Source organism: Euprymna scolopes, chromosome 12 (genome assembly GCF_053919585.1).
Source record: "Euprymna scolopes isolate OS-2025 chromosome 12, ASM5391958v1, whole genome shotgun sequence".
In the NCBI taxonomy this organism is placed as follows: Eukaryota; Metazoa; Mollusca; class Cephalopoda; order Sepiida; family Sepiolidae; genus Euprymna; species Euprymna scolopes.
Genome location: NC_136493.1, coordinates 50,217,717 through 50,232,964, shown reverse-complemented (window position 1 = coordinate 50,232,964; position 15,248 = coordinate 50,217,717). Strand labels below are relative to the sequence as shown.

The 15,248-nt window shown below is 31.4% G+C and overlaps 1 protein-coding gene across 4 annotated transcripts in view; it reads left to right on the top strand.

Annotated features, from left to right (window-relative positions):
* The window catches only part of LOC145291281 (uncharacterized), a 682,583-nt gene that overhangs the window by 333,061 nt on the left and 334,274 nt on the right, over positions 1 to 15,248 (top strand). The window lies entirely within an intron of this gene.

Here is a 15,248-nt window from a genome sequence, read left to right as displayed (position 1 = left end):
TAAAAAGACATTATTTTGGTTTTCATCTTCAGTTGTGGTCTATTTGCATTAAACATGTTTAATCTCATTTATAAGCCTTACAGGTTTGCGTAGATACTGATACTGAACAAAGTAGCCATCTTTGTTTACTAACTGATTAAACGAACGTGGTTACTATGCTCAAATGTTCACGCACACTTTAAATGCTTATAATTTCTATTAAATATTAATTTTTAACGCAAATAGGTTACAAATGAGTAGATACACCAAAAGAAATTGATTTCTTTTAATAAATTCTCAACAACATTAACTATATATATATATATATATATATATATATATATATATATATGAGGTACTTTGTGTGTATGTCTGTGAGTTCGTTCCATATGGACTCGAAAATGACTGGGTTGATTTTTATGAAATTTGACACCAAGGTAATTTATGTGCCTGGAAATGTCCTTAGATAAGTTTTGTATTGGGATATTTGAAAAGTATCGATAATCGATAATCGAAAAAATCTGATGAAGAAAGGAACATGCAATTTTGACGAAAGTTCGCATTTTACACAGTCCAACATCACAAGTGCATTTGAGAAGTTTTATTGCCACACAAGCCGAAAGGCCGGAATATTTTAAACTTTAATGCAAGCCGTTATATATAAAGTAATTTTATAAAATCAACAGTAGGTTCCGTACAGTATTATGGAGACTACAATATGTTGTGAACTTAGTCACTGCGAGAGACATGTGAAGCTTCGTTTAGGTGCATCGCGATGGGTCCCCAACAGGCAATCCATCAATTTGATTGAAAAAATTGGCGATTTCATAGATATCGATGACAATAAAAATATGGGAGTGTGAAACATTTGTTGATCAATCCCGGGAAACGTCGGGTCATCTTGCTATTATATATATATATATATATATATATATATATATATATATATATATATATATATATATATATATATATGCAAGTGTACACCATGAGATGTGTCTTATGTTTCTAATTTTTTTTAGATGAGGATTAATAATTTGTATTATTTGGATTACTGTTCTTATCTTGGATATTATTCTCACAACGTTTTGGCCGATGTAACCTCCGATCTTCTTTACTTGTCTTCGTCGAAATCGGGAATCTGCACAGAATTTTGAACGGTATTCTTTATTTAACGCATGAGGGATAGCATATTCTCGTTCCGTCAGACCTAACCGAATACAAGTCGTAATTCGCAGGTGTATTCTACGTATCGCACTGAGGATTCAGCCTTCAAAAGTTCGCAATAATAATTAGAGTTGAGTATTGGGTATATTTTTTTAAGCAAACATTATTTGGCTGCATATTTGTAAACATGTCTGCAAATATGTAGCTAAGTAATGTTTGTATAAATCATCTGTATAAAAAATTCCACACCTAATATACATATATATAAGAGATAGGGTTACGAATATGTAGCCAAATAATGTTTGTATACAAAATACAAATTTCTATACCTTATATATAGTTATAGTTGGATAGGTTTATGTATCAATTATATTAATGCATTTTTTTTATTATAACTATAACCCTAACCTGTCCACCTACTTTTGGCTCACCCTATATATATATATATATATATATATATATATATATATATATATATATATATATATATATATATATATATATATATTGTAATTTTGCATATCCATCTAAGCAGCAACCAAATATCGTAAATGTGAAAAGTTTTGATTTTCGCCAAGGCAGTCGAATTTCAATCCTGGCTTTAGGTAGTTGCTAGTCGCACTGATGAGCTGTGATTCAGTGAAGCAGTATTGTGTGTGGGGTACTATTTATATTTATGTGCGTGTGTGGGATAGATAGAGAGAGAGAGAGAGAGAGAGGGGGGAGAGGGGGGAAGGAGAGAGAGATACACAGTCACAAAAGAAGTCAATATACACGTCACAAAAATAATCAAACATGTTTCAGGTTTCTGCGTCCTTCGTCAACGCCAAACTAAAACCAAACGAAGTGGTAATAAAACCTTTTATATTGATGAACATTTTCAAGTGTTTCTTATCTCAATATATCTATCAAATATCACCATCTAAGAATGGCATCGGTCAAGGAAGCATTATCTGAGTCTCAGAAGAGCTATGTTATAAGTAAATCTGAAGGTGGGCTTAATCAGCATCAAATCGCTGCAAACCTCGGCATTCCATTTTCCACTGATGATTGTCCACTTCATCATCGAGAATAAATAATCAATATTTTGTTTGTCTTCGATTATCACTTGGATAACGGCATTAATTTGTAATGGTCATAAGAGTGTCGATTTGCTTCTTTCCTGTTTGTAGATTATAATGTAAGTTAATCAACGTTTGTTTGCTAATGCCTTTTTCCAATATCTCTTAACGACACAAAATGAATGCAGAAATACAGTTTAAATCTTGCATCCATACTTTCGGTTTCACGGAAACATTGGAAACTCAACTCGCAGGATATATCAAACGTAACCGATTCTTCAGTCGATGAACTGATATTGTAGCGATGAGTTTTCAGCGTTTCTATGAAATCAAAGGTATCGATGGAAGATCTAAAGTAATGTATACTGTCAATCAAGCACTATATATATATATATATATATATATATATATATATATATATAGTGCAAGGATGCGATGTAGGTAAAATATTTTCGCTTGTAAGGGTAATGTTTTATTGTTAAAGTGTTTTTTATTCAATAAGTCTGAAGAAAGGCTGTTCTTGTGAAAATTTTCAAACGACATAATGTTTGAATTTGTCCGAATAGTCTTGAAACAATTGTAACTAACGATGAAGTACACTACTTGTTGCTATCAACCCATTCTTCGAAGTCTTGGTTTTTGTTAAAACTATATATACTTTTTCACAACTAATTGAACATTTTGATTATTTCTTCTCATAGAAATCCACCTGGCATTGCCCGGTCGTAAAATACGTTTATATATATATATATATATATATATATATATATATATATATATATATATATATATATATATATACATATATATATATATATATATATATCATATTTTGATTAATGCAGATGTCGTATTTATTATTATACTAGCGAGGGGTACCCGGCGTTGCCCGGGTGTTTTTCGGGGTATGTGAAAAAAAACAGGTGCCCGTGAAAAAAAACGAAGCCTTCACGACGTGCAGTTGGAAAATAGTAAAGTGGTTTTAAAAAAACAGGTGCGAGTTTTGATTGACGTGACGGCGATAGGTATTCAGCAGTAAGCATTTTGTGCGGGGCAGTTTTGAATGAGGTGAATAAATCGGTTTGTTTGTTTTGAAAAACCTGCTCCCTGTTTATTAGGAGGAGCGAAATGAAAGCTACAGGCTAATATGACGAAGTCGACATTGAACAAACGTTACTTAGCTCTCTTGAGACAATTGGCTTTCGGCCTGTGATTAGAGTCGAGTTTCGCTTTTTTTTTATACCGAAAACCGAATGTAACGTGTGCTGATGCGGGAAATGTCGAATAATTAACGTTTGAAAGTCAATAAAATTAAATAGACAGGCGAGCTCCGTGGGTAACTCTGAGATATTACAATTTATAGATGATATAAAAAGTTTTAAGAAGTTGTGAATCGAGCAAGCGCTTCTCTGAAAGAAGCCTTTTGTGGACATCGAGGAAAAGCGTACATACATACATACATACATACATACATACATTTTCGCTTTTATATATATAGATTATATTGGACCTAATATATAGAAATGATTTTAAAAGTAAAAAAATAAATAAATAACCCGTGTGACACCATTGAGAATCGAAACCAAAATGTTTAGTTTGTTCTTTACTTTTTCCTTTGACGTTTATGACTGAGTTATGAAAACATGTTGCGTTATGCATGCATATTCATAATGTCGCCGTTCGACCTTCAACTTGAAAATTCCATTTCTTTAATTTTCACACTTTTGCACTGATTTTCCCCGGCTAAAACTCAAACATAAAGTTTTGCATGGGTTCGAATACCCTATATAAAGTCTCATGTCTGGATACCAAAAACTGACAGAGGAGTTTAGTAGGCATTTTTTAAAAACAAATATATATATATATACGTGTAAAGAGGGTTGTGTTTACTATAACCTTTTTACGCCAGTATAAATCATGTAGAATATCTGCATGAATATAATTACATTTAATAGTTAACTAAAGATGATCATCACATAAGGAAATCGAAAAAACTAATAGGGAATTAATTAAAATAAATGCTTAAAAGAATATGCAAATTAGCTAGATCTTTTGCTAGTGAATGCAATTTCACGAGCTATATATAATAAAGTTGTAGTTTCTTTTTAAATAAATAGAAAAAAGGGCCTTACATTAAAAACGACCCCGTGTCACATTTTACTTTCGTGAGGAAGCAAATAAATACTAGTAGAAAAAAGGCTTTTAATATATCAATGCACACAAAAAATTGATAGGAGTATAGATAACACAAAATTATGCTTCATACTTCATATACAGAGAGAAAGAGAGAAACTGTGGATATTTAAAAATATCACCGTCGAAGAAAAACACACTGATTTTTTTTTTTTTACTACTAAATTCTTTTTGTTTTAATAACACCATGGCACGCAAAGTTTTATAAAAATGGGAGATGTTCCGAGGAAGAGGTATCACGTCGAAATATTAATTTTAAACAAATAAATATTTGTTTATTTTACAAAATCGTTGCGTTGTATTTTGGCTTTTTAAACGTATAATAACATACGTATTTTATTTTAAATATAGTTACATACTTTACAAATTAATTATATGTAAATATGACAACAAAGAATAGTTACTAGAATGAAATCAAAATTATTTCCCAGAACAAACAGTTTTTCACAACTTTTATGTATTCTTACGACTTGGGATTAAAACTAAATTTTAATAATACTAAACGTTATATCTCGAATTATTTAATTAAAAAAAAAATCAATTCCATTATATTGAATCTAAAAAAATGTCTAAAATTGAAGGCTTAAGAAGAAAGTCAGAGAATCTCCATTAATCGGTGTCTAATGACTATGGGTAAACTTCAATAAAAGTCTGAAATATTTGAAGCGTCACATTGAAATATTGTGCTCATATTATGCCCTCTAATAACTTCAAAATACCCCGAGAAACTGAAATTTGAAGAAAAAATTATTGATGAAAAGGATCTTTTGCAGATAAATGCAATTTTACGATACATTTATATATATCGTTCGCTTTTCGAAGATATTTTTTATATACTTTAATTAAAGAAAATATATGCTAAACTAAACTTTAGTTCTGGGATTGAGTTATATTTTAATACATTTTTATTTATATTCTGACTACTGTTCTCGTTTTCAGTGTTATTCGCACAATGTTCTACCTACCTAATGTAACCTCCAACCTTCTTCAGGTATGTCTTGTCAAACTCGGGAATCTTTCTGTCGAACTCTGGAATCTGCCCTGAATTTCGAACGAAGCCCTTTATTTCATCCACGGAGGTAGCATGCTCTCGTTCCGTCAGCTATGAATGAGTAAAAGTCTTAAGTAATTCGCAGTTGTATTCTTCGTATTGCCTTCAAGGAGGATTGAAACTTTAACCCTCAGAATAGCGCCACTTACAACTGAATTTTACCTCGTACTTTATTCGTTAATTTACGGTTCCTTGCGAATATGCTTTTATTATTTTTTTAACCGTAATTTATAATTAACTAAACAAATCATAAATTCTCCCTCTCTCTCTCTCTCTCTCTCTCTATCTATCTATCTCTCTTTCTCTTTCTCTCTCCCCCCTCTCTCTCTCTCTCTCTCTCTCTATCTATCTCTCTTTCTCTTTCTCTCTCTCTCTCTCTCTCTCTTATCTATGCATTTCTATCATTAACTTCACTCTAATGTTGATTCAACCAATCATTAATATTTCTTAATGTTTCTTAGGGCATTTAGAGAAAGAGTGATTCTTTCTATCAGCGTCTTCACCCAATTCTAATCTATATCTAAGCCTGTCTGTACACACCAGAAACACGAGTGTAAATTAAGTGCACAACGCAAATCAGCTAAGATTTTGCCATTCTTTTAAATTAGAAATAAGAATTTAATTTAATGTTATTATTACCTTTCTCTTCTAAGTAGTTTGAGAGTAAATCCAAACCCATTTCGCTGTAAGTAATTCTTGTGATTTAATTAGGATTCAACCATGTTTTTATATGAAGATAAAAAACACTGTCCTTAAACCATGACCCTAACTCTAAAAACTTACCCTAACCTTAATCATAGTCGCCTTTTCAATATTTTAAAATCCATACATAATCTAAATATGAAATGAAATATTTGTTGGTTGGTTGGTAATAAGTAGACCAAACATTGAAATGTAAACACATTGGTAGAAACCCCATATACGTGCATTTGTGAAGATTTTTTATTCAGTAGAACCCCGGGATACGACATCAAAAATTAGTAACAAAATACAGTACAGTATATAATACACATATATTTAATCAAATAAAAAATACCGTAAGGCGGGGCAAATACCGTAACCAGGGACCGGAAAAGCATTGTATTCCACATCGTAACCTGAAAAATGTATCCTAGGGCCACCGTATCCAGTGGTTCTACTGTACATGAAGGCCACAATTTATCAAAGCCTGGGGGCCCTCAAGAATAAGAGTTAAATGGTGATGGTGAGATAAGATCAGTTTCGGCGGATCTTGGGTTAGAATACTTAAATGGGCGACTCAATAGTCATTTATTCATATTTGATTTGAAAATTTGTTATAGTCGGCTGGGAAGCAGGCACATGGTATTGCGTTCCACAGATGGACAGTTCTAGGAAAGAAGCTCTGGAAAATAGAATTTTCGTTTAGTCTTGGGCACAGATAGGGATTTCGGAAAGTTGTAGGCGGTTGTTTTAGCTAGGTGAGTGTTTGTTACGAACGTTTTACGGGGAGGGCCAATAGATTGGAGTTCGGTGGAGCATCTATCATAAAAATATCGATAGAAAATTATCGATAGACTCGCAACGTCTCTTTTGTGAGAAAGAGGGAGTAGGAAGGCGAAAAAGTGATCGCCCACTAAAATTCAAAAACGATTCTGTACCCTGTCAAGGCAAGAACGGGAGCTCTTAGAGGCTCCACCCAAGATGTGGCAACAGTACCCCATCTTAAGACGTATTTTACTCTTATACAGGTAGAGGATTGCGTCGGGAGTGAGATACTTTTTGGAGCGATAACGGATCTGATGTAGGTCTTCTCTTTCAGGTCAGGGGTTAAGGTCAGTCCCAGAAGTTTGTCGAAGCTGGGTGCTTCATCAAGGCGAGAGCTATTCATTTAAACTAGGACAAAGTGAACGTTTAAGCGTGGATGTTGAAAAGATAGAAGTTTGGTTTTTGATGTATTAAAGATAACTAGCCATTTTCACCCCATTGTACCAGTCGGGGAAGAGAGAATCAGAAAGATCCTGATCTTTGTCGGCATTTGAAGAGTTACCATACATGGCAGTATCGTCTGCATAGATGTCGACGAATGAACGAACAATGTGATTTGGGAGGCCGTCGGTGAACATCAGGAATAGATTCGGGGCAAGGATGGATTCCTGGCATTCTGCTCATTACTTGGAGGGACTTTTTGAAGAGAAAGGATTTTACAGTTGAGAAGACATGTCTGTAGCTGGAAGTCTTATGAAGTAGATCTTTGTGACAACCCCTATCAAATGCTTTAGATATGTCAAGAGCTATTGCTCTAGAAACGAAACCATTATTGATAGATACACTAATCCTGTGTGATATTACCGTCAGAATATTGGTACTTGATCTCTCAGAATAGAAACCATATGGCGTGTCACTGAATAAGGTGTTTTTGTTGAGGTGGCTGATAACTTCTCTATTTATCACGGATTCAAACAATTTACTCATGATGTACAGGAAGCATTATTTTATTTTAACAATTTTATTTTGTCTTTTTATGGGAAAAAAATTCCAACAAAGTGCTCGATTACAAAGAAAATCTTTTTCGATATAAGAGCTTAATATTTATTTATTTAATTGTACAGAAGTGCAGAAAAACATTGGTACCGTCGGTTTCAAGCCCAACATAAAGGGGACTAGTTAATGGTAAATCATAAATAATGTTAGGCTCTCGTCAGCCATGTTGTTTCTGTCTGAGGAAATTATATATATATATATATATATATATATATATATATATATATATATATATATATATAAAGATTTTGTTTATTCTTTATATTTTTCCTTTGGTCTAACGCTTCCAGAAATGTCTGCGTTGTGCGTGTTTGGAGAAACGTCTGGTTTAAATGCTTTTGTACTCCGCTTGACGTCTTGTATTGAAACTGGTCGTGTATATATACTTATATCTGTAAATCATTACAGACACATTGCAACGTTCTCCTTGCGTGTCAACACTCGGGGCCCACACGTTGTATGCAGACAATCACAATGAAAGAAAAACAAGGACAAAAATTCGACTCACCCCATTTCCAATTGAAACAACAGACATTTATTTACAGGCACTTCCATAATAACGCTTTGTCACTTGTTCAAAAATCTTCTTGTACTCCAATGTGCTTAAGATTCTGCCGAGTCAACCGCGTAGTACCCTGTCTTTCCCTGTCACTCTCGTTCCACGGGTGTAACACGTCAAGCTCTCTTCTCTCTATTTCTGTCCTTCCTCAGGGTCACGTTTTTCTTTATTTTATATTTTTTCTTTCCTTATTCCTTACTGTGACGTCACCTCGCACATAGTCTAGTAATTTGGATACATTAGCTGTTGCTGCTGCTACTGCTGTCATACGAGTTTTTGCTTTGTTACAGTATGTAAACATTTGTGTTAACATCGCCTAGGTATTTTTAAAAAGAAATAATAAAAATAAATATATAAATAAATAAAAAAATTATTTAGGGTATAACAGATAGTAATACCTTACGTGGTTTGAATTGTTTACATTTTCAGAAGTAATTTTATCCCATACTACATAATACAGCTATAAAGAAAAAAACATTAACCCGTAAAGGTCTGACTATTCATGTTTCTAACCAAAAATATCTGAAAATGTGTAGCCAAATAATGTTTGCATAAATATCTTTATGCTTAATGAGCAGATCGATTTATTATTGAGCATTTTTACATGGACACAATAAGTTGTATTGATTTTTACATTTCCGTCGAAATGTATTAGCATTGAAAAGCAACTTAGTCAGCATAGGCTGTTCCAATATTTATATAATTTTAACTCCATTTTGTCAATATATTTGAACTTATTTTGTCGCACTGACATTGATATAAAAGCTTACTTTTTCTATTGAAAAATTATTAAAACGAATTACTTAATATACTCAGTTATGGATATGCGAGCGACTTCATAAAGATGAACTATTTGAAAAACAAACTTTTATTAATTAATTATTTATTTTTATGGTATTAGTCTATGTATCTACATAAGATGTTTTAAAATAATAGTTAATATCTATGATGCTTAATTTTCATAGAAAAGCAAAACTAAATTCATGCGTTTTTGAGTATTTAAATTCATAGCACTAGTAAAGGTGTTTTTTTATACAAAATAATATATTTTCATTAACATTTTTTTATACAAAATAATACATTTTCATGAACATTTTTTATACAAAATAATACATTTTCATTAACATTTTTTTATACAAAATAATACATTTTCATGAACATTTTTTATACAAAATAATATATTTTCATGAACATTTTTTTATACAAAATAATACATTTTCATGAACATTTTTTATACAAAATAATACATTTTCATGAACATTTTTTAATACAAAATAATACATTTTCATGAATATTTTTTAATACAAAATAATACATTTTCATGAACATTTTTTTATACAAAATAATACATTTTCATGAACATTTTTTTATACAAAATAATACATTTTCATGAACATTTTTTTATACAAAATAATACATTTTCATGAACATTTTTTTATACAAAATAATACATTTTCATGAACATTTTTTATACAAAATAATACATTTTCATGAACATTTTTTTATACAAAATAATACATTTTCATGAACATTTTTTTATACAAAATAATACATTTTCATGAACATTTTTTATACAAAATAATACATTTTCATGAACATTTTTTTTATACAAAATAATACATTTTCATGAACATTTTTTTTACACAAAATAATACATTTTCATGAACATTTTTTATACAAAATAATACATTTTCATGAACATTTTTTATACAAAATAATACATTTTCATGAACATTTTTTATACAAAATAATACATTTTCATGAACATTTTTTATACAAAATAATACATTTTCATGAACATTTTTTTACACAAAATAATACATTTTCATGAACATTTTTTTTACACAAAATAATACATTTTCATGAACATTTTTTTTACACAAAATAATACATTTTCATTAACATTTTTTTTACACAAAATAATACATTTTCATGAACATTTTTTATACAAAATAATACATTTTCATTAACATTTTCCAAAAATATGAGTACATTAGATTTCGTGATCGTTACTTAATAAATACTGAAAAATTCATTAAAATTGATTGATTTCTTGAATTTTGGTGAATTTTCAATTGTATGGAAGGATAAAAATGTTTTTTTTACAGTGTGGTGAGCACCTATTCATTTTGAACCTACTTTTTCCAATCACGTTGATAAGTTTTTGAAGTGTGAAACGTACGTACATCCTCAATACGATTTGAAGTTCTTTCTTGATGCGAAGATTCATATCTCGAAAAATAAAAAAAGGCATGAGAGTTGTATGATGCAGTTGCTTTTCCTTGTAAATATCAACTCAAAGCTCCCCTGTATAAACATTTAATTTTTAAATAAAAGAACAGTTTGGTAAAAATGAAAGTGAAATGTCTTGGTAAATGTCCAGTTTCAATAGTTTCAAGCACAACGAACTCTATACATTTTCGTTAATAGTTGCGTAGATGCCCATGTTAATGTTGCCATGTTGCGTTTCTACTGAATGAACAGGGTTCTCGCAACACTGGCCTTAATAGTTAAATAATAAAAAAATAAATAAAAAGAAAGAAATCGAAATAATATCTCACGAAACTATTATCCCTAAAAAGAAGAAGCTGAAATACAAAGAAATAGAAAAAAAAATAAGCAAAATTTAATTCTGGAAAGTAATCGAACCGTGATGTATTGATTAGTTATATAAAATTGTAAGCGATGATCTGCATCGTGTAGTTGAAGTGTATATTCAATACTTATGAAGTTAGGGCGACTATGATTACCGGAATCAAGTATTTGTTTACAGGTATAGTCGATAACGTTAAAATTAAGCGCGAAAGCGCTCAAGAATTGTATGATAATGTCTTAGTCGAGCACGGTGAAAAAGCCGTTATCAGAATCATTCGGAGAATAACTGCCAAAATTGCTCTAGTAACGTGTTGTGTTGAGTCGTTTCGACGGAGTCGTTCTGGATCGTGTTGTGTCGAATCAACGGAGGTATTCAGGATAGAATCAACGGAGGTATTCAGGTTTGAATCGATGGACTTGTTCGGGATCGTGTCGGGTTGCGCGGACAAAATTGTTCGGGACCGTTCCGGAGATCTATCAAGAACGTTTAAAGTAGACTGAATGCTTATTTAAAAAAAGGATAGTTGTATAATATTGTAAGCAAACGTGATTAACATAATCAAGTGTATTTTATAAAACTATAAACCGGTGCCACTTCGGCATTTTATCATCGTGAATGAATCTACTTTGGTATGATTAAGGCACGGTATAAGAGCAAAAGAAACACTTCTTATAATTGGTTTTAAAAAAAAAAAGTGTGTTTTTTCGAGCCTGGAACGCTAAACCTAAACACAAATCCTAACGTTCAAAATGAAGAAACCGTGTCACACTTCAGCCAATTATTCAACGGGAAATCGCTTAAAGCTCAGTAATCTATTTCTATAATAAAATGGAAAGCTCAATTCTTTGCTATTTTCCCGTAAATTATCAGCAAAATTTCATCGATCCCAACACCAGAGCAAAATAATAGCTTGACATGAAGATTCATTTATTGAAAAGAAAATGAGAAAAGTTTAGATATTTTTTTTCGTACATATAAAACCTTCTTCCTTACTGTGACGTCACCTCGCACACAGTCTAGTCATTTGGATATATAAGCGTTACATGTTCAAATAAAAGAAGAGCTTAATAAAAGTGAAAGTGATTTATAACTTTATAGGAAAATGTTCACAGGTCCAATAGCTGCAAGCACCATGAAATTTACTAGAGCCCGCAAGCGAAAGAAAGTCCACGTTCTTTTTTTTATGAATATATGTTATGCATCGTGTATTTAATGTGTGGGTTATTTATTAAGATAACCAAGTAATAAAGATATTCGGTAAATGTTTAAATTTAAATAATAAGCTTTGATGTAAGAAAGTATGAATGGTTACTACACATTTGAGCGACCGTAGCGTTGTCGTGGTGAAACGAAAATCGCACGAAATATCCAAACCCAGTGATTCATGTAGCGTTTAGAGAACTTGTGACTGACAGAAGGGTATCTTCTCCTACTATCTTTGTGGGATTTCTAATGGAAGCGAAAATTGATAGTCGGATTAAAGATTAAATAGAAAAAACTTGATTATAAATACAAAATACTTTTGCAAAGAAGACAAAATAATAGGTTCATGATCTGACATATTAAGAAGATTTTAATGCAACGTTTATGAAAGTATACTGATCAATATAATAGGGGAACATCTTAACACTATATCAAAGCTAATGCACATTTCAACATGTGATTATTGAATTTACGCTGGGAGGTGGGGGGGCTTAAATAATAATTTTTTAATAATTCATAAGAATTAGTTGGGTGAGTTTAATTAATAATTTAACTGACACAAAACATATTTAGTGAAATGAATTCCCATCCCAACAACATTTTTTTTTTACAAATTATTATTTTAAACAGTATTTTGAACTCAATTCAAATTAAATTCAATTGTTACGGTATCGGTTGGTTATACAATTATTAATTGAACCAAATTTTAAAACTTTAACAATTTTATGAGAGTAATGTATCTATCTATCTATCTATCTATCTATCTATATATATATATATATATATATATATATAGAGAGAGAGAGAGAGAGAGAGATAAAGACATTACTCTCACAAAATTGTTAGAGTTTTACAATTTGGTTCAATTAATAATTGTATAACCAACCGAAATATCCGAACCCAGTGATTCATATAGCGTTAAACTTAAAGTTTACGCATAAATTTATACTTTCGTATATCTATGTGCGTAAATGAGTAGTTTATATATATATATATATATATATATATATATATATATAATGTAGTTATTTTTGTGTATATCCGTTAGAAGCGTTGAGTGAAATTTGAAGAATAAAACATGTATAAATACATTTGAAGCCAAAACTGCAACGCGAACTTTTTTTATAAAATAAACAGGTGTTTATTTTTAAAGAAATATATTTCGGAGTAAGACTCCTTTATCAATCTTTTTTCCCCCCTCTTCTACATCATGTCGAGGAAGTTTTATTCTTCAAATTTTACTCAACGCTTCTAACGGATATACACAAAAATAACTACCCACACCTATCCGGCTTCATAAAAAAACCTGCAGTTAACAACATTACGTGGACTCTTCATCGAACTATCTTCCACTACATCATGTCGAGGAAGAAGAGGAAAAAATACTTCATTTACGCACATAAATTAATATACGAAAGTATAAATTTATGCGTAAACTTTAAGTATTTACTTCAACAGTGCTCAATACGTAGGTAGAGCTAGGTAGTAAGTTATAAAATATATATAACGATTAAGCTACACTGAATATTCCGCGTTTCATCCACTCTAGGAAGCCTGAAGAATCCTAGAGTGGATGAAACGCGGAATATTCAGTGTAGCTTAATCGACATATATATTTTATAACATATATATATATATATATATATATATATATATATATATATATATATATATACTAGATAAGTCACAGATTAAAGATCAAGTGAAATATCCTGTTAGATATTACGTTGATATGAGCCAATATTGAAAATCCATGAATTAAGGAAATTAACATAACTCCCCTCTATATATTCCTTGTGCTAAACAATAAATTCTTAACTTAAATATATCTATAAAAGTGAACGTGTCTGTGGATCTGTGTGTCTGTCTGTCTGTCTGTCTGTGTACATTAACTCTGTCAGTTTTTAGTCTACAGACTCGAAATTTGATATACAGGATACTGGGATTTGGGAAAATTTATGTGATCGGTTTTCGACCAGAAATTTGGCTGTTAAGGGGTTAAAGTTCAATGATTTGACCTGTGAGAACTCAACCAAACTCCTCCAACAATTTTGGGTCTAAACACTTAAAATTTTAGATATAGGTTCCTTGGACATCTAACTTAATAATTTGATTTGAGCCCAAAACAATAAATGTTGAGGTGTCATAATAGGAGTCAAAGTTTAAAAAATTGACCGTTGTTTTTTTTTTGTTTTTTTTTTTTTGCTCAGCATACACCTCCAAACACCTGGGCAACGCCGAGCCGAAATTCTAGCGTATTTATATTCTCTCTCTCTCTCTCTCTCTCGCTCTCTCTCTCTCTCTCTCTCGCTCTCTCTCTGAACTAAAGTTCCAATCCATTAGAAAGGTGTCACACCACGGAAGGTTGTTCTGGGTTGAAGGAGATGCGGCTTAACTCCTGCAGTTTTGAAGAAAGCGTGTTTGAATTTCGTACTGCTTGTAAACATTGGAGACACCGCGACAAATGTTACTGATACTGCGACAAAGGTTCTATTCAAGTAATTCCAATTTATAAAACTCACTATGTCTGTCTCCATATTTATAAACTATCTCTCCCGAAACTAAAAGTCGCAGAGCGATGTTAGGGGCCTCAAATGATTGGATTTTTATGGACCGTTCTTTTATAGGTCTTTAGCCGGTTAAGGGGTCAAAAGGGTCTTTTATAGGTATTTAGCCGGTTAAGGGGCCAAAAAGGTTATTTTATACGTCTTTAGCCGGTTAAGGGGTCAAAAAGGAGTTAAAATTGTAAAAGTCATTATACATTTTGTACATTCATCTTAGCTTATTTTTAATCAGTTCATATGCGTGTCACGTTGGTACAGTGGTAACGTCACCAGCTTTGAATGCTACAATTTTGCTTTCGGTTTCGGTTTCGATTCTAACTGATGGCACCCAAGTATTTTTTTTTTTACTTTTGAAATCACGACTCTATGAATA